The sequence below is a fragment of the Castor canadensis genome, chromosome X (assembly GCF_047511655.1).
Source record: "Castor canadensis chromosome X, mCasCan1.hap1v2, whole genome shotgun sequence".
Taxonomy (NCBI): Eukaryota; Metazoa; Chordata; class Mammalia; order Rodentia; family Castoridae; genus Castor; species Castor canadensis.
Genome location: NC_133405.1, coordinates 133378957 through 133400321, shown reverse-complemented (window position 1 = coordinate 133400321; position 21365 = coordinate 133378957). Strand labels below are relative to the sequence as shown.

The window sequence follows — 21365 nt, the reverse complement described above, 5'->3', positions numbered from 1 at the left end:
GTGCTTTTTTAAAAGAGTAGACTCTAGTGGACAGTTTGAGAGCTTCTTGGAGTTAGGCTATGTTTTCAGTTTTGGTTGTTTCACATATTATAATATTCACACTTTAGAATAATGTTCCATATTTTCATAGTATATTATCCTATATAAGCAGCAAAATTGAATGCCAACTTTTAATACAAATGAATGGGACATTATTGAAAGTAATATCAGAAGCTGTACAAGTGTACTTCACAATCTTTGTAGCTTAAAACAATAGATGTCTATGTTTCCAGAGCATAAAGTAGTACCACTGTTGGGATGGAGATTGGGGGATGAGTCTTTGCTCAGTTTAGTCGTTCAAGAACTAAAATTGATGGTGCTCTGCCATCTTCAAATCATGTGCTTTCTCCAGTTGCCGAAGGCAATGGCATTCAGCTGACAGATGTGGAGAGAGATAGCATGAAAGGTTTTATGGGCCAGGTCTAGAAGGGGCAGCACAGGAGTTTGTCCACATTCCATTGCCCACAATTCAGTCACATGACTCCTTCAAATCTAATGGCTTCTGGGAAATGTAGTTCCTGGCTGGGAAGCTTTACCATGTTGAAGGGAAGCATGATAGCCATTTCTGTGACAAATAGTTAGCAAAACTATTTTATGCTAGTAAAAGCAGGCATACAGTTGTCTGCTGAGGGGTTTGCTCTAAGATTGCTGTCATCCATTCACGTGCCTGACTGATACTGGATAGAAGAAATAAAACAAGTGTACACACTTATTGTTAACCATGTTAATAACTTGAATTCATTAACAAAGTCACAGAAATGTAGAAAAGCAGAGAACGAATGAAGAAAAGCAGAAACATCAAAAGTAGAGAAGGATGAAGAAAAACATTAATCCGCATATCTCATTGTCCAAGCACAATCACTGATAGTGCTTTACTATATTTCTTCCCAATGTTTTTTAAAAATTTTGTTTTCTGTTTTAAGTTAACATTTGGTTATAAGCATTTTCTTGTCACCATATTCTTTGTAAAGCACGTTTTATAATGCTCATCGCATATTCTATTGTATTAATGCTCCATATATTTTAATGATTAACCTATAATTAGATATTTAAGTATCTTCCTCATTTTTGCTCTTAGATAATACTTGATGTGATATATTTGTGTATATAATTATATGCTTTGGATGGTTAAAAATAAATTACTTGAACTGGCACTAGGTAAGAAATCTATAAGTAGTTTTAGGATATGCATGGATGTATTCATAGATTCATATACACATGTGTGTGTCTTCAAGTTAATGTCTTCAAGTTACTTTGAAAGGTTTTCCCTACTTTTCACTCCTAAAATTAATTTCTAAGAGATTTTTATTTCTTCCTTACCAAGATCAAATTTTCTCACCTTGCTAATTTAAAAAGAAAATTGATTATCTCAATGCAATCTATATTTTATTACCAACATGGGCAGAGTCCTCACATTTCGTGATTTTTTTTTTCTCCAAAAATCATCCCAGTTGGACTTATGATGCTGTTCATAAACTGATCAAGAATTCTTTTCCAGAGGCTAAGAAGCCCAGCACAATGCAGGCTCTTGAGATTTTTAATGCCTATGTATTAAACACCCTACATCCCCTGGGTTTCACTGATAGATATTGTTTTGTTCCTTCACTCAGACACAACCAAACTCATCACCCTAAAGAATGCACAGGATCTCCAGGATTCTCAGAGTGACACAACAGCTCCTCAAACCCGTAGCACCAAGAGCAAAGGATAGCAGTGTTTCTGAGAACCTTTTCTTTGAAAAAATACGTGTTTATAAACCAATTTGCATCCCCTGAACTAGCCTCTGTGGACCCCATTTGGAGAAATGCTGTGTATAACCAGCAGCTGAAGCTTTAGTGGTCTCAAAGCCATATGCATAAAGCCGCAGCTGCTGAGTGATGAGAATACTAAATTGATTTCAAATTGCAATGCAAGAGTAGATTTCAGTTCTTTAAAGCGTACAATTTTGTAAAACGGATGTGGAGGTCATGTGTTTATTATAGCAGTGATATGGAAAACAAACAACCTGTATTGTGAGTTTTTTTGGTGACTGTTTTAAATATGAAAGTCTAGTCATCTATTTTCTGTCTATGATGCAGGCAACCCTAGGCAAATAAGAGAGACATTGGAGAACTTAGTGTCTCTCCTTTGTCTTCTTCTGTACTCCTAGTTGACTCTGAGATCTTCTATACTGTCTCTCCACTGAGGACTGGAGTAATATGAATTTCTAGAAAAGTGCCTGGCTCTGCCTGATTGTCTGGCAGCTTGGTTGCCATTCACAATAATAACAAAACATAATAAGATGTAAACTCCATGAGGGCAAGGAAATGTGTCTTTTTTTTTTGCTCTGTGCTATATCCCCAGCAGTTATAACAATACCAAGATCAATAAATATTTGCTGAATGAATTAATACACATGTGTGTGGGTATTGGTCTAGGGAATATTTGGTCATTACAGGAGGCAGGAAGCTATGAAACATCATTTGTTGATGATTCTTCAGTCACTGGGGGTCCCTTCACTCTATAAATTAGGTAACCTTGGGTATCATACCTTTGATTTTTTTTTTAATTTATTGTTGTGGTCAGGGTACATTGTGGCATTTACAAAAGTTCTTAAAATATATCAAATATATCATAGTTGAATTCACCCTTTCTATCACTCTCCTTTATCCCCCCCTCCTCCATTCCTGGAACAGTTTCAACAGGTCTCATTTTTCCATTTACATACATGTGTACAGAGTATTTGCACCATATTCATCCTCCTACACACTTTCACCATATCTTCCCCTCCCCCTTCCTTGCACCAACCCCCCGTCAGGATCTTTTCTGCCCTCCTGTTCTCAAATTTTGTAAAAAAAAAAAAATGACATCTTGGTTTGTTTAAGATAAGCTATGCAGGGAGTTTCCTTTTTAATTAATGTACTAAGTGGGTATCAATCCTTGAATTTTTTTAAAAGTAAAACCTGAGGGAAGTTGCCTTGTTTGTTCACTTCTGTCATGATGCAGTAACTAAGAAGACAAAACAAATGTGAGATCCTTACCTGACCAATGTTAATTTCCTTTTCTATGCTAATATTAATTCCCAACATTGAGTAAGCCCCTGTAATCCATGAGGTATATTCCAAAACCCCCAGTGGATGGGGTGCCTGAAACCATAGATGGTGCCAAAACCATAGATCGTGCCAAAACCTATGTATACTCTGTTTTTCTTATATACATACATGCTTATGGTAAATTTTAATTAATAAATTATGCACAATAAGAGGTAGTAACAGTAAACAAGAGATAATAAATGGTAAACATACACACAAAATACGTTATTAATATATTGTTTCATAAAATAAGGGTTACTTAAACACAGCTTTATGATACTGTGATAGATAATTTGGTAACCAAGACAGCTACGAAGTAATTAAACAGTAGGTAGCACATATAGGCTGGATACGTGTCTCACAGATAGGGTGGGATATTATGCAATTTCATCGCTACTCAGAATGGTGTGCCATGTAAAACTTTTGAATTATTTACTTTTGGAATTTTCCATTTGCTGTTTTCAGATTGCAATTGAATATGGGTGACTGCAACTATGGAAAGCAAAAGTGAGAGTAAGGGAGAACAACTGTACTGTATTCTTTTTTTTTTTTTTTTAAGGTACTGGGGTTTGATCTCAGGGCCTCACACTTGACAGGCAGGTGTTCTACCACTTGAGCCACTTTGCCAGCTCTTTTTTTGTGTTAGGTATTTTCAAGATAGGGTCTCCCAAACTATTTGCCTGAAGCTGGCCTTGAACCTTGATCCTCCTGATTGCTGCCTCCTGAGTAGCTGAGTCCCAAGCTAGCAGCCCTGAGGTAGCAAGGCCCAGTCTCGCACCTTCTCTAGCTGCCTTCCCCTATCTGACTGCCTCTCAGTTTGGCAACATCTCTGCCTCACCTCTGCCTTTCCTAAGCGTGACTCAGGTGATCCTTACACGTTCATTTCCAGTGTGCTGTTCCTGCCTTCACTTCAGTGCTTTTTTACCCTGTACTCTGGGTAGCACCCTCTATACCAGCAGCTCCATAGAAGGCAGGTTCCTGGATAGCTCATTCATTGATGTCGGTTTAGTTCTTAGGACAGTCCCACACTGTGTAGGTTTTATGTAAATACATATATAGGAATTTATATAGCTGCGTGTGGATAATGAGATAGAGATAGAAATAGAGAACCTGATACTGCTCTGCCAGCTCTGTTTTGTGTTGAGTATTTTCGAGATATGGTTTGTCAAAATATTGGCCCAAGCTGAACTTGAACTGTGATCTTCCTGATCTCTGTCTCCTAAATAGTTAGGCTTATAGATGTGATTCACTGGTACCCAGCGATCTATAGAGTTTGTAAAATAAAAGCATGTTCACAATGTCCTCACACATGTGAAAATACTTATTGACACTAAAGCATTACTACAAATATTTTTGTCTCAAGATTCCACTTTGATTGGAAGAAGTGATATGAAGTCAAAGGACATTTGCTTTTCACTTGTGCTTGACCACATGGCTCTGTCAGGAATTCCTTAGCTATAATACTACTACTCCCACACCCATTTCTCCAGTCCTCACCTGAAAGATATTCTTTGGCCAAATAGCCTTAAGAGGAAATCAGTGCAACCAATTACACTTCTGATTCGTCAGAGAGAGGAAAGTGACACCGGTCTACTGCCGTGCTCCACTTGTTCATAAACCCATTTTCTTGTAAGGGTGATATACCAGTGTCCCTCTCCCCTAGAGAGGCAAAGTGAAGTCCATGTAAAATAATTAGGAACATTAACCTTTAATGAGATTTTGAGAAAGGAAGTTGAACCATCTGCTTCTTCACATCTGTCATATTTAATTTACCAGGATGGCTTTTTGATTAGAATATGGGCAACCACTGTATCCTTTTGGGCAATGTGCCGAAAGCAGATAGAAAATGCCAACTGGCAAAGTACTTAGCCTAAGGTTATTGGAGGAGTAGTAGATTTAATGATTCTCCCCTGCACATCACAACATGTTCGAATTGCGGCTAGTGCCACATCATATGTGAATCAAGTTCACTTGGTTTATAGGAAAATCACATTAATCGCCATAAAGTGTGGTTTTGATAACATTACTTTCTTGCATTTTTTTAACCCCCACTCTGGAGCTTTTAGTGTCCTTTGAGATTTAGGATTGTTGCCAAGCTGCCACTTTAATTTATTTGACTTTTATGTCCATTCAATTTGATATGTAGTTTGGCTTTCAAACAAGTTCAGACCAAATATCAAGTTCACAAAAGGGTTTAACTTTGTTTAATTAGAGTTTGTTTTATTACTGCTTCTGTTTTGATAATTTTGCATTGATGCTGATTTGAAAACCATACTTAGAAGTGATATAACCACCAATAAAACCACACAGAACCTGAAAACTAAGTAGTTAATAATTTCATTTTGCAAGACTAATAGAAAGGGTTCCCATGTTTTGTTAGAGCCATGTAATAAGAATACCAGAAACAAATTGCATGTCTTTTAGCTTGAGCCAAATTTTAGCTGAAGAAAATCTGTTCTGAGAACCAAACCTAATGTTCAAGACACATTTTCTGTTATTTTTTTCTAAAGGAAATGGGCAACTTACATATGATTGAAATCATCTTGGTTTTCTAATAGGGAGGAGAGTGAAGGAAGGAGATTAAGGTGACGGTTTATGGCAGATGAACTTCATATTCCTATAAAAAACAGAACCAAGCAACCTCTTGCAATTGCTTTAAGTGGGGTGGGGAGGGGGCTAAGGGGGGAGCAATGATTGGGTCAATGTAAATAATGTACAGTACACGTCTAATCGGAATTGTCACTAAATCCCGCATCCCCAGGTATGATGAATATATCGTAATAAATTTTTTTTTTAAAAAGAAATCAACTCAATCAATGTTGGGAAGACTTGAGAAGAGAGTTAAGTGTACTTCCTGCTTCCCGCTCTCCCTCTTCTCCTCCTCCTCCCCTTTCCTCTTTCCCTCCTCTTTTTTCCTCTACTCTTCCTCTCCTCCCAACCCTGTCTCCTCCCTTGTCTCATAGTTGGAAAATATAATTCTCCATGCAGATGCTGGTTTATTTTGGCAGCTCATGGAAGGTTGAGTGAGGACAGTTTGAGGACAGTTGCTTCTAATAGCTCTTGGCTTCTGTTGCTCCCCATTTCTGGTCTTCATCATGTTCCAGATTTTCCTTGTTATTCTTATCTTCCAACACTCCCTGTCTTTGGGAGAACCAAATGTGCCAGAGATAAATGTAGAAACAAGAAAAGACGAATAAACATTTAACATAAGTTGGATATGTTAGTTAAATTGGGACAGATGATAATTAAAGAAAATTGGTTTTATAAACAAAGTTGGCTTTTAGGTATGTTAGATGGATATTTCTTAGCGATAATAACGATTTATGTGATGCCATAATAAATCTGAGGTCTAATGTCTCTAGTGTTTATAGATTCATTCATTCCCCCAAATAGTCCATTTGCAAAGTCATGTTTATTTACAAAGTAGCGTATTAGATACTGTGTGGGAGATAAAATGAGTCAGTCAGAGCTGTTGTCCTAATTGCATAAGAGCAAATGTAGAGTTGACCACAAAGTCACAGTTTGTATGGAAATGTCAAGTTTTATCTTGGGTTGTCTTGGAGAATGAGGTTATTTCTGGCTAGTAAGTGGAAGACAGGATCACTGCAAATTGTTGGCTTTGTGCTTGGAGATAAAAATCAATGATTCCCTGCCCCTTGTTGGGTAAGAGGTCAGGCTTCGAAAGATGTCAGGAAGAAGAAAAGGCAGAGAAGAAGGAAAATACTGGATGGGCTAAGTATAACCAGTTCTTTGGCAATAATGGTTCCTGTGCCATCTCTTAAAGCCAGTTTTTATCCTCTCTACTACCCAAAGATAGCAGATCGATTGGTCAAGTCAGAACTCTGCAAGCAGCATTTTAGATGAGACCTGACTAATGAGATCTGAGGGAAGAAACATTTCAGAAACTGGGAACAGAAGAGGCCCTCCAGACCTCATGGCGACTACTTCCCTACTTATGAGACCGAGAGGACTTCCTATCCCATTAAATTGTATTATCACAGGTACATCAAAACTCTATGGAGTCATTCTTGCTACCCCAACCCCCTTTCTCATCACTTCCGAACATGCCCTCCACTAACAACATTCTGGCATCTGACCCTTTTATTTGATCAGTACCATTAGTCACCGAGGTCCACCATTGCTATGATCTGAACGTTCCCTACAATTCCGGTATTGAAACATGGTCTTCATTGGGATAATTCTAAGAGGTACGGCCTTTGGGGAAGTGATTAAGTCCAGAGCCCTCTACATTCCTGAATGGAACTGTGCCTTATAGAAGGACTGGAGGAAACTAGCTTAGGTCTTTCCCTTTTGTCCTTCTGTCCCTTCCAGTATGTGAGGACAGAATGGTTGTGCCTTCTGGAGGATGAAGCAACCAGACACCATGTTGGCAGCAGAGAACCACTCTGACCCTGCCGGCTCCATGATTTTGGACTTCCCAGTCTTCAAAACTATGAGGAAAGAAATTTTTGTACATTACAAATTACCCAGCCTTAAATATTTTGTTATATTAGCACAGGCAGACTAAGATAACCACCATGTTTTCTCCCATTTTTCCTGCTTACATTCTATGTTTTTATGAACAAGCCAGAAGATCTTTAAAAAAGTACAACTCAGGCCTTGTCATTTCCCTGCCCATAAAACACCAGTGGCTTCCGCAGTGCATTAAGAAACTACTCTCAAATCCTAATTATGGCCTATGTAGATACACACATCTGGCTCCTGCCTACCTTTCTTGCCTCTTTTAGGATCACTCATTCTTCCACCTCCATTTCTACCACATGGTCTTTATTTTACAACACCCTGAGCTAATTTCTGTTTCAATGTCTTTGCACTTCTTTCTGTCTCCTCTCCCTTGTACACTTCTTCCCTCAGATCTCATTATTCAGGTCTCAAAAAATACCAGTGCCCTGATCATTCTATCTAAAGTAGTTTCCCTATTGCTAACCATTCACTCTATCCTGTCACCCTCATTTGGTTTCCTGATGGCTGTTAGCACCACAGATATTCTCATTTGTTGGCTTGCTTGTTTACTACCTACCCCATTCTTTCTTCTGGCACTCCTAAGGATGCAATCTCCTTGACAGGCATGTATATCTTGTGGATTGCTGTCTCTCAGCATCTAACACAGGTCTTGGGTGTTCAGTAAATTCATGTTGGATACACAACACAGGCGTCTTCAGACCTGACCAATAGTGTAGCAACCACACAGCTGTCCTGCTAAATAGATGCTTCCTGCTTCCCCCTGACCATTCCGCCCCAACCTTCTGGGTGTTTCAAGCTTCCTCCATTCCTGTCTTGACAATATGTACACCTCAGTTTGGTCATGTCCTTGACCATCCTTTGTTGTCTATATAGAGTTCTACATTAATAAATCAGTAAGTGTTAATCTGCCTCTGACCCAAGTGTAAACCTTTTTTGAGCTTTTGTGAACACATTTACACATACAAAAAGACAAAGAAAATAGTATTACGATGCCTGTAGCCTCATTCCATATGTTTATAACACAGATTTAAAAGTAAGGTCTTACCGTATGTGTACTGTATTTTGAGGAAGAATAATGTCTATCCAAAATACTTAAGCCTGCAACTCCAAAAAGTAGAAACATTTTTATATGTACATATTACACCTACCTAAATGAACAGTGCCCTTAAATCTTATAGTACCTACTTCCTATTCAAATTTTCCCAGTTGTTCCTAAATCTTTCCTAACCTCAATCCAAAAATGGCCCACCTTTCTCGTGGCTGTCATGTATTTTGGGGGGGGTCTCTTAATTTAGAACAACTGCTGCCTTTTATGTAATGTCAATGCCTTATTGAAGAAGTCTGATTTTGTGGAATATCTGAACTTCTAGAATTATCTAATTTCTTTACTGTAGTCTTGTGTAAATTTTTCTTTCATCACCTATGTATCCATCTGTTACCAGAAGGTAGAAATAAAGGTCTGAGTAAGTTCCAAATAAACCTTTTGGGAAAGTTTCCCTCAGGTGTGATGTTGGCTATCTCATCTTATTTCACAACTGAATGAACATAATTTCTCTTTGTTCCACCATTGGGTTCAGGCGATGAAAATTTGATGATTTTGTCTCACTCTCTGTATTTCATCTTACAGCCAGCAAGTAATCTGCAGGGTAAATATACTTGTTTTTTTCTTAAGTTACTCTTCTGTTAGCACCAGTGGTTTAAAGCAGGGGTCAGCCGACTTTCTGGATAGGACTAGACAGAAAATATTTTCGGTTTTGTCAAGTAGGCAGTCTCTGTTGCTACTCAACTCTGCCACTGTACTGTGAAATCAGCCCCAGATAATATGTAAAGAAATGAATGTGGCTGTATTCCAATAAAACTTTATTTATGAAGGTAGGTGACTGTTGACATGTGCACTAGAGTGTGTCATGTCTGGTTTAAAGAGTGTTGTTCAACCCAGATGATAGGTTTTAAAAAAAATTCTGATACCTGAACCTACTCTAAGCCAATTAAATCATAATCCTTATCGATGGGGCCCAGGCATTGGTATTTTGAAAGTTCCCTGAATGACTTTGATGCATGACAAAAGAGAGACCCACTGGTTTGTAGGGAGCTCCGAAGGTCAGGTAGATGTGTGAGAAGTTCCCAAGACATGACTGATGACTGTGCTAACAACTGAATGTAATAAAACACAGGGTAAATAATTGTTGTAGAACAAGGGAGAACCCATAGAAAGAAGGATGTAGGCAGCAATTAGAAAAGGTTTACCAGAAAGCAACATGGGAGCCATTCTTTGAATGCTGAACAAATTTTGATTGGTGCAAAGGATATGGGACCAGCAGGCACCATCCATCTCCCATCAAATTTCTGCTTAGTTCCCTCTCCCTTCTTAACGGGAAATTAGGAGCATAATGAAGAATGAAAACCAGCACCACAAGCCTTTGTTTATTTGCACCTTGTCATTATCTTGCGCTTCTGAAATTAACATGTCAGTGAATAAAGACAAATGAATAATTAAATTTCATTTGCTTAATTTTCATCTCCTTAAACTGAAAGTAAAAATCTAAGCTCTAAAGAACTCTGTGGGCCTGGGGGCGTACATCAGCAGTAGGGTGCTTGTCTATCATGTTAGGCCCTGGTTTCGATTACCTATATTACATTTTTTTTTTTCAAAAATCACTACAGAGGAAGCAGGGTAGGTTGTATACATTTGCACAGAATGTTCTTGTGCAATATTATTTACTCAATGCCAGGTGTTTCTTCATTTCTTTGTTTTAGATGTTGGGGAGGGAATCTGGGTTATTATGGGGAGTGTGGAAATACGTAATAGCATGGTGTGAGTAATTAAAACCAAGGGTTGTCTTCCATTACGCTAGTGGTCTTCGAGCAGGGACATGGATGCTGCTGATACACTCTACAATACACACATCACCCCCCACCCAATAAAAGGAAGAGTGATTTAGCCCCAGATGTCAATAGCAAGGAGATGGAGAAACCCTGGATTATGCTAATGTATTCAGACACAACTTTTGAGGACATATTCTGTCTTGTATTTTAAGTACTTCTTTAATTATTCCTTAGGTCAAGTTTTTAATAATCTCAGAAGTTACAATGATATATTTTAACGCAGTTGATGGTTGTGGCATTAATGGATCTAGAGTTCAAACAATTTATGTTTTTGTGGGGGGGCAGTACTGAGGTTTGAACTCAGGGCCTCATGCTTGTTAGGCAGGTTCTCTACCACTTGAGATGCTCTGCCAGCCCTCTTTTACCTTAGTTATTTTTCAGATAGGCTGTCACAATTTTTTTGCTTGCTGCTGGTGTCTATTACATAGAAAGCTAAACTCTGCTCCAGAGCCAAAAGGCCTGAGTTCCAGTACTGACTCCACCAACTACAAGCTGCATGCATATGGGAAAGTTATTTTTCCACACCTCAGTTTCCCTATCTGCAAAATGGATATTTCAGTAATACCTCCCTTAAATTGTGATTGTTGAAGATTATAAATGAAATCAGGGAATTGAGGCAGGAAACATAACAGCTGGCACATAATAATTGCTCATGATGTTTTACCTATTAATAATGTCACTCATGATGCTCTTATTTGGAACAAAGATGGAATTTTTCTGGAAAGAGCCACATAGGAAATATTGTTGACTTTATAGACAATCTCTGCACAACCATTCAGCTTTGCTATGTTAGCCCCAAGGTAGCTATATGCAATATGTAAATGAACAACGATGAGGATGACACTCATGACAGCCACAATGAAGAATGTGTGCTTGGCAGTCTTGCTTCCATTTCCCAGAAGAAAGAATAGGACCTGCCATTTACTGGGTACTCCACTGATAGATAGTGGGCTCGCATAAGTACAAAGGCATTAGCACAGCACCCACTCAATCCCTGATCCCAGTAAATGGTAATTGATCATTGTGGGTCCTTCGATTGCAAAGACAAAAGCCCTAACTGGCGAATTTGACCAAAAGAGGAAATTTTTGTATAGATATAGAGATATTCAAAGAATTCAAACGTGGTAAATATCAGGAGAGTTGAGAACAAGGGCAGCTGAGAAGTAGAAACTCAGAAGGGCGTGGCAAGGATTTTTCCTGAACATGAATGATGCCTGCCCTCTGTCCTATCTTGCTTTTGTTCTGTGAGAGAGAGCAGAGCATAGAAAGTGGAATACCTTGACTTGCAAATTTCACCCTCATTGTGACTGATCTTGACAGTTCATCTCCAACATAAAATATCAGGAAGTGTTTCCTAGAAGGGGATAGAGATAATACAGTGAGCTAGTTATTGGTGTTAGAAAGCCCACTTGCAACGACATGACATTGTTTAAGCATGTAGTTGTGCTCAAGACATTTATCGTCACTGCACCTTTTTTGAACACTGGAAAAACCAATTGATTTTTCTCCCCCTCTTCCTGGAGATATTGTTAGGTCAGCTTCCTACTGGTATCTAGTGAGCGATGCCGAAGATGATGCTATGACCCTGACAATGCGCAGTACATCCATGTTAATGAAATACAGAAAATTCTTTTAGTGGTCAGATACAAAACATTTAAAAATAAATTCAGTTAAAATTAATCGGTTTTATGTTTTTCAATTTTACTGAAGGAATCAGTCCATGAAATGAAAACCATGCTTAGCAAAAACCATTCAGTATAATGATATTTCTGTTACTTTTTTCTGGGTTAAAATGAAAAAAAAAAAGACACCAAGGAGTATTACCTTTGAATTGTAGTGAATTTATGCTAATTCTAGAAGGTGCTTATTTAGTTTATTGCTGTTCTCTAAACAGTTTTCTTCTTTGTCAAGTTTACAGTAGTTCTACAGAACATAACTATCACTTCTTCCATTGTCTTTGGAATTTTAGAAACATAAGGCATTAAAATATCTAGCAGGCTGAGCGTGGTGGATCATGCTTATAATCTTAGCTATTGGGAAGGTGGAGTGCAGGAGGTTCAAAGTTCAGTTGGGGGAGTAGAAAGTTCTGGAGACACCATCTTGATCAATAAGTCTTAGTACAGACTGGGTGTGGTGGCTTATGCCTGTCATTCCAGCTATGCTGGAAGAATAAATAGAAGGATTTCCCTCCAGGCCAGCCCAGGCAAAAACATGGGACCCTATTTGAAAAACACCTAAAGCAAAAAGGACTGGTGGTGTGGCTCAAGTGGTAGAGCGCCTACTTAGCAAGCATGACGCCCTGGGTTCAAACCCCAGGACCACCATCACCAATAATAAGTATCTTAGGGAAGCCTTATGATAGTGACAATTTGAATATCCAATTTCAGCAAAAACTTTTTTCAGCAGGGTCAGCTGTGGTGGAGGGGACACAGACATCAGATTGAGTTTGTCATTTTATCTGTTTCTGACACATTATTGTTACTGATATTTAAATACTTCCTTCAGCCACTGTGCCATTCCTGTTTATGTTCTCACGTAATTATTCTGAGTCTATGCTGATATTTCCTTATGCATTTGCTTTGGCGATGACTATTCATGTTTTGCACACGTTTATTTCAATTTGCATATATTTTCTGGTACAGTGTGTTTCATTATGTGTGTTTTTTCCGAGCTCTGGGACTTCCAGGTCCATCTGTGTTGCCCTGTGTTGTTCTCATTGGCTTTTTATCGCTACTCCGTAGTGCTCCATGGTGTGCAGCCAGCATAGTTTCTGAGGTACAACCACTTCGCACCTGCAATGTGCAGTGCTGCCTTTGCTCCTTTTATAATGGAGTCATAAAAGCCTAATGAAAGAAAAAAGCTACCAGCTGCGAAAAGCGGTTCAAATGCCAATTTCAGGTCTCTCCAAATTGATCCTGCCCACAATCCCTCAAATGGTCTTACTTTTAACCCAGCTGAAAGAAAAATCACTTTTCTTAAACCCCAACTCTTGCTAAAGGCTATTTAGCTTATAATTTCACTCAAGCACTTCCCTTCCTCAAGGGCCACTTAAATATTACAGTTTGAGTCATCTCCTTTCCTTCCTTAGTTCCTTTAGTGGGTCCTTTTCATCTTATTACTGACTGACAGAAATGGTTTTAGAATTGCCCTCTCTTTCTCCTTGTTTCCCTCTGACTTAAGTCAAAGTTCTTTTGGACTTACTTAGATTTTTTAAAAACATGCATCACTCCTGACAATATATAAAAATGAATCTTTAAGTAAAATTTATTTCTGAAAGCATTCCCAAAACATTGCAACCTTTCAGAACCTCTTCTAACTGCCTTTTTGACTGAAAATCACTGAGGCCCATGCTTGCCCGCACAATAGTTGTTCAGACAACTGTACCATCACAACGTGGGTGATGCAGCATTTCTTAGGAAGCATCAGCATTGTCTTAGAGACACCTTTATCTGCAAAGTTTGACCCTGTGATTTTTCTTGCTTTGCTTACAATATGAATACTTTTGTAACTATATTAGTAGCATAATATAACACGGGTTTGTCTGTTTGTTGGTTTTACCCATCTTGGATCCTGACAGCATTTGTCCTTTTGCGTGAAAATGTGTTCACTTCTTCAACAATATATGCGTACCTAATATAAAGTTCACTCAAGCTGCTCTGTTTCCATGCTTTTCTATATGCCAGTAACCTTTCCATTTCAATATTAAATCTTGGTGGAATCATTTGGAAGGTATTTTAAATGGGGTTCCACTTAACTTATGTACTACCAACACTAGACTTCGTTGAATTGAGTTATAGACCGTAGAAATAGCAGTGAGTACATTGTTCACATCTCTTTAAGGCAAAGTGTAGCTTATGGAGAACATTTAAAACACCATTGACTATAAAAGTCCTCCTAATTTTAAAGATGTTCATCCTGAATAAGACAAATACAGGTATTCATGTACCAACTGAGCTATTTCTCTCTGCTCTTACTTCCTCAGTACATTATGTTCTTACTTAATACATTATGTTCATTGTCAAGGTCACTGCACAGTCCAAGATGACCTAGTGAGCTCCAGACATTGTGTCTAATCAGAAAGGGAGGAAGCCAGAAAAGATAAAAAGTCAGGAGGTCTGAAACTCAATTGTATACTACCAACTTGAAAGGACACCAACTGACTGGGACCTAGGGGCTTCTTGGGTAAGTTTTCCCTCTGGGAAAAATTCTGTGTCTTGCTATTAAGGATGAAGGGGAGAATTGTGCTGTGAGATGAATAAGGAATCTTTTTGCCACATTCTTTTGAAAAACTCAACTCATGTGCCCCCTGATTCACAGGCCTTCAGTGTAATTTCAATCATCCGATGATTCATTGTGTAAGGCTTTGTGACACATACACAGTTTGCTCTTATCATTATATATGACTCAGAAGTAAGCACAAGTGTGTAATAATTGGCATTTGATATGGCTAAGGCACTTTTCCCTAATGAGGCCACAGGTTCCTTGATGCAGATCTGCCTTAGTCACATCTTCCAGTGGGATAAGTGGCTACCCCATTGCACATTGCCTCAATTATCTTGCACTCAGTAAATGCCCCATACATGGACTCAATGTCACCAGCTTCCGTGGTCTTTACGATTGATTGATGATTGCCTCCAACTGATACTGTGTGCAAGGTTCCTTCTTGAAGTCCATGAGAATGTCCTAAATGGCATAGCTTGAGAAAGGACAGTTTTAGAGTTTGCTGAACTCCTCTGTAAAACTCTTACTTTCCGCCTGGTGAGTGTGCAGATAATTCTGAGGGCATTGCCTGTACTTCTTGGGTGATTAAGATGGTCACTATTGAGATAGGTGCCTATAGCATTCACATGAAGCCATCTCATCCACAGACTGTTGTGGTGGTGCCTGATAATGGCAACAAAACTAGAGGCGAAGTGTCTCTGGTTCCTGGGAAACAATATGTGTCCCGAGCATATAGTGTACAATGACAAATAACCACTGGTTTCTCAGAGCCTTTCTGGGTGTATCTGAGTCATCATAATTATCACATGAAATGTTATAAAATGGATCTTCTCTTGGGAACATCAACAAGGGTCCTAGTAGCAGGGCATAGACATAAATGCTTGGTAACGTTGGTGGCTCCTCCGTGGTTAGAATTATAATAATACTGTTAGTAATAGTACATTTATGGAATTCTCTATGTGCCATGCACTGCTCTACACATTTTATATACATGAATTCATTCAGCCCTGCCTATATCCCTCGGCCCTTACCCCATCATTGTGTACTAGATACCTTTAGCAGCCAGTCTGCATCTCTGAGGGATTTTTCTAGAAATATTTAAGGCCACTGTGCTTTTGTGTAGCAGCACTTTAAAGATGCCTGAGAAGGTTTGGTGTATAAATACTCAAGTTCACTTGTTCCTCAGATGTGGTATTTCAGAGATTTGAGTTCTCAGAGTTGTCTGGCAGTATTAAGCTTTAGTCCTGTTCCATGTGCCATACCCTGCCTTCCCCTCCCCCAAACAGCTGACTGGATAATGCATTCATTATTAGAAGCCTTCTTTTCTCAGGAGAGTTCTCCACTCTTGCATTAGAATCTTGGGGTTTGCTTCTTAGGGAAAACCAAAGTGAGTCAAGCCCTAAAGTCAACACTGTAGGTTAGATACTATTATTACATTTATTTTACAGACAAGGAAATTGAAACAGAGAGGTAAAGGAAGCAAAAAAGGTGGGTTCAAACCCACATGTAGTACTTTTAGCTCCATCAAATAAATGCTGCAGAAATTAAGCAAAGGGGTATACGGAGTTTTCTTCTCAGGTGGCAATTTGGATCTGGTAGAGAAAAGGCTGTCTCATGGTGTAGAGATGTAGTTATTTGTCCAACATAGAATTCTCAGGCCCCAGGTACAAAGAGAGTGCATTATGCAAATGATTACCTCCATGGTTTAGTTTCTGGAACATTGTATTGCCACCTTTAAATGTGCAAACTCTCATTTTTGAGGACCTGGTGTGCCCACTTGCAGGGTTGTTTTTAAATCTGGTGCTATGTGGGGATCGTTCAGCTGTCACCAACAAGCTTCCAGAATTTTCAGAAATCTAAAAGAAGACATTTTGGTCTTCTGTTTCCATCAAATTCTTTTAGTGACTGGGTGATAAATGTCTTTTAATTAAAGCCCAGGGGAGACAGACTTACCGTTTGTCACATAATGGCCTTCTCTGTTAAACCAACATTGGTCTGTGTGACTATAAATAGAGATTTCAGCAGTTTTATATGAATATATCTTGGTGAAGTGAAAAGCATTAAATGCTGTTACCACAAAGAATTCTTTAAAAAACACTTGGTGAGAATTGAATATGCCTCACTTCTACCTTATCGGTTAGTATCCCTGTACAGGTAGTTCAGAATAGGTTCCTCCTAATCCTACCTATGCAGCGCATAAGGATTCATTAACATATTTCTATTGCTGTAACTTTTTTCTATTTGTTTTCAATTTTCAGGTTGTCTGCTTTTTGCAGATTACAGTAAAAAAAGGTCTATCACTGAATCAATGTGAAATTTGATTTTATTCAACTCAAAATATTCATTTGAATTACTTAAGAAGCCATTTATGAAGTTAAAAAATGTTGTTTCGTAATCTCAATGGATTAATTTTTGTTGTTATTTGATCCCAAGTTTAACACAAATACTTAAGTCTCAATTTAATAATGATGTCATCCTCAATATTCTTTGTGTCGTAGTGGAGATTTTGGGGATATATATTTATATTTTCCTTTATATAGAAAGCATATGGAGTTCTGAGAACCATGGTTCTGCTTATCCTACATTTCGGAGAGCTGTGAATACCTTCAGACCCTGAAAGCCTTTATTATAGCTTGCGATTTTAGAGAAGAGTGAGCCCAAAAATGATGAGAAATCTCGTTATATTCTGATCCTTTATGGCGGTACTTTACACATCACTCCTTCTTCCTCAGAACTGTTTCCCCACGTTGTTCTTCAAACAGATATCTGGCTGGATGAGAGTGGGTAGTCTTTGTGGTGGCCTTTCCATGATGCCTTGAAGGAAACTGTCCAAATTTCAGGGTGCTGCTAGCCATTTTAAGTGGTACATATTACAAAGGCTCTGTGGGCCTGTAGAAAGCCTTCTGAATACCTTGGACTCAAAGTGACCCATTTAGCTATCCTAGTTGACACATTTGACCCTTGGTTTACTCACGTTTTATTTTAATACTGCACTAATGTGCGGGTGGGTTATCTCCCACAAGAGCTCTGCCTAAGGGAGTCTTATAAGTTTAATCCTACTGAGCACCTCTGAGCATCTCTGGGGTGGCTGAAGTTGCACCCAGAAAACCATTTGCTGGGCTATATATGTTCTTTTCATCAAGATGTTTCTGAATCCCACAACTCTCACCTCTGCCACACATTCTGTCTTCCCCAACTGGCATAAATAAATAAATTTCATTTCATTAGTTCTTTGTGTAAGGAAAGCAATGTGACTACATTAATACATCTGGGAAAAAATCTAATTAAAAAACTTTATACAAGAATTCATCTTTCAACACCCCTTTAAGCTTTTCTATCTTCCTTACCATTTCAGTTGTACTACAAATAAGAGGATAAGACTGATTTCTAAGGCTCACCCCAGTACTAACATAAATGACTAATATTCAATTCCTATTTGCATATTGTAACTGTAACCATCTTCTGTGTCGTGTTCAGTTATAACACCTAGAATTGTATGCAGAGGTAGCCAATATCTTCCTGGTTTATTGTTTATTTAGCAAAAGTTGCTGTGTCCGTTGGTCAGGATTTGAAGGGTTGTTAGCCATTATCTCCTGACAATAGTTTATTCTTTCACTTGGAAGTATGTTCCTAACACTGCTGTTAACTTGGGGCTCTGCTCATTTCAAGGCCATGGTATATAGACACTATACACAGTTATCGGCAAACACTGGCCTTTCAGAAAATTTGCTGATTATTTAGTATTATTCATGAAAACATGTCATCTTTGTACAACATACAATTTAAAGGGAAAGAACTAGACTGTCTCCTGGAAAATGATGACCTGCTAAGAACAGGATAATAAGGAAATGTTAACTTTTACTCTGCACCTCTGTTCTGAATGCTTCTCTTTCTTCCTTCCTTTCTTCACTCCTTTCATTCACTCCCTCCCTTCCACTCAATGATGATTGACTGAAGATAGCAAAGCTCTCTTCCTTAAATTCCTTATGGAGGAGTGCCAGGGAAGCTTTTTTCTCCGTGGATTTCCAACCATGCCCAGCCTGTTCTTCCTTCCCAGTGGTCAGTTTCTCCTTCCTTCCAGTGCCGGCCTGGGAAGATGTGGTTAATTTGGTAATTAGCCACTGTGTTCTGTCCCTTTGAATGCAGGGCAAGTACTTCTTACCAATAGCCATCATATTCTTTAATTTATTTTATTTATATTATGTTATTTTTAAATTCTCTAATTTGTGGCATTGAATCAGCATATCAATAATCAGTTTTATATAAGATATTTTCACCTTAATGGTTTGACATATTCTCCAAGGTAAATCTTCATGGGACTCAACTATAAGTTTTGATTTTCAAAAGGAAGATTTTGGTCTGAGGAAATTTTAATTGATGTCTTGTGAATCTTTTTCTTTCTTTTTTACCCTTTTACTTATTTGGAGATGAGACATGTAAAAAAGTTGGTTGGCTTCCACTGTGGGAAAAGAAAAAGTAAAAAGTATCAGGGTTGTTAAAAATTAAAAGTATTTGCTCTGACTTTTTGTTATGTTGGATTTTTCCTTGAAGCCATTTTACCAAAGAAGGCATAACATACATTTTGTCTATATTTTTTATCAAAAAAAAAATCTTTCGTTTGGGGAAAACTAGAAAAACTATGTTTTCCCTCATTTTCTCTTATTCTCTTTTCTCAGTCATCTCTACAGACTATCACTGCTTTGTTGAAACATTTTAATTCATTGATAAGACTTGAAGGCTCACACAGGTAACGTCTCCTCCCGGAAGCCATTTCTTGCTAAAAGAGTCTAATATCTCTTCAGTATGGCCCCCTTATCTCTTTGTAGGTCTGCCTTCCCATTACCTATAAGCTACTCTTTCTGTCTCTAGCAGACTCCAGCATACTGTACACGTGACACTAGCAGCACCAGTAGCACTTGAAAATATGGCTTGATTTTTCTATTTCATGTATCAACCAAGAAGCATATTTTATGTATTTTAAATTTGGCTTTAAAAATATGGAGAGCTAAAAATTGCAGTATAATTACTCCTTTGTAATTCTACATATTTTTATTTTACTTGTTTAATGCCCTTGTTCTGAGAAGAATTCTTTGTTGGTCAGCTTTTTATTGCTGTGACAAAATACCTGAGATAAACAACTCCCAGGGGAAAAGATTTAATTTTAGTTCATGGTCTCTTGGCCCTATCTCTATGGCCTTGTGGTGAGGCAGAGCATCATGGTGGATGGGGTGTGGTAGAGCAAAGCTGCTCACCTCATGGCACCAGGAAGCAGAGAGTGGCAGGAAAGAAAGGGCTGAGAACAAGCTACAATCTCAAGACCACAACCCTAAGTCACCGACTTCCTCCAACTAGATCCATCATAGTATTCCATTCTATAAGGAATTCATTGTATTCTGCCAGTGGAAACTTCAACAGCCAAGATATTCCCTTAGGATCCATTTACCTTTCAATAACACCACCAACTTGGGGACTAAGCTCTCAAGTAAATGCTTTGGAACATTTTATATCCAAACCCTATCAAGGTCCATAGACACCACCAGATTGACAAAGGGCTCCTGAAAAGTTTAAAAACCTTAGACTCCAAAGAGGATTAACAGGTAGTTTTATACTCCTCACTGTGGCTTCCTTCTTAGTCATCCACTATGATTCCCAGAGTATCACCATTGAGAATGCTTGTGGACTTCTGCCTGGTGTGGTTTAGGAAAAAAACAGAAATTAGGAGACTGAAGTCTATTCTAGGCAGCACTGGTGAGTCATAGTTTGAAGCGTCCATCAATGTTTGTACTTGTAAACAATATTTGTTTCTATGTGACAAGGTTGATATGCAGAGAAGGAACTGTTGTTGAGCCCAGTGATAATCTTGTAACGCTCTTGCTGCATCCTGTGATATTACCATTATTGCTAGCTTATACATAGCTGAAAATAGCCATTTCTTCAGCTGTTTTCTAGAAAGGGAGAATGGTTGCATTTACTTTGCTGCTTCCTCTAAAATATTTCTGCATGAATTTCAGTTCCCCACAGATACCTTTCGTGATTTTTCCTGTCAATAAAGTCTACTTTATTCCCCGGTTTTCTTAATAAGAGAGGATGACTTGATTATTTATGTTCATTGCTATGCTTTTAAATTTTCTCACTCTCCCTTCTCCTACTCATGATCCTGTTCTGCAAAAAAATAGAATCCACTGGATGAAGAGTCTCAACCTCCTGCAAGCAAACTTATTTACTACCTTTTACCCACATCCAGTACATCTTCTTCCTAGGCTTTTCTTGCTCTGCCTGCCCTTAAAGATTTGCGACCCTAGGGGGCCTGTCCTTCCTTCTCCTGTACCCCTTGGGTAATCACTCTGCTTCTTTGTACTCTATTATCATCTAGGGTAGTGACAGCTGTGTTCTGCTCAGACCTTTCCCTGATGCTTCACCCCTGAATACTGAAGAACCTGCTGGGACACCTCTAACCTGTGTCTTGCACCAGCACCTACTATTAGACACATCCTAAACTGAACTAATCATATCTCCATCCCACCTGCTTCTTCATTTGGATTCCCTTGAACTTTCTCCTATCTATTGGCTCAAGTCAGAAGTGTGGAAACCATTTATGAGTTTCTCTGAAGACCTCATTGTCCCCTCTCATACTATCCTAGCAAATTCCAAACCTGTGACACA

The 21365-nt window shown here is 38.5% G+C and overlaps 1 protein-coding gene and 1 non-coding gene across 12 annotated transcripts in view; both read left to right on the top strand.

Moving 5' to 3' along the window:
- The window catches only part of Frmpd4 (FERM and PDZ domain containing 4), a 763802-nt gene that overhangs the window by 465897 nt on the left and 276540 nt on the right, over window positions 1-21365 (top strand). The window contains exon 1 of one of the 11 annotated variants that reach the window (XM_074064147.1): window positions 14296-14663. The exons of the other annotated variants lie outside the window; for them this stretch is intronic. The gene's annotated coding sequence lies outside the window, so the exon portion shown is untranslated. Of the gene's footprint in view, window positions 1-14295; window positions 14664-21365 lie in introns of those variants that run through there. 11 annotated transcript variants of the gene reach the window in all.
- On the top strand, window positions 12733-12805 carry Trnaa-agc (transfer RNA alanine (anticodon AGC)). The gene has a single exon. It is a non-coding gene; the product is annotated as a tRNA-Ala (tRNA).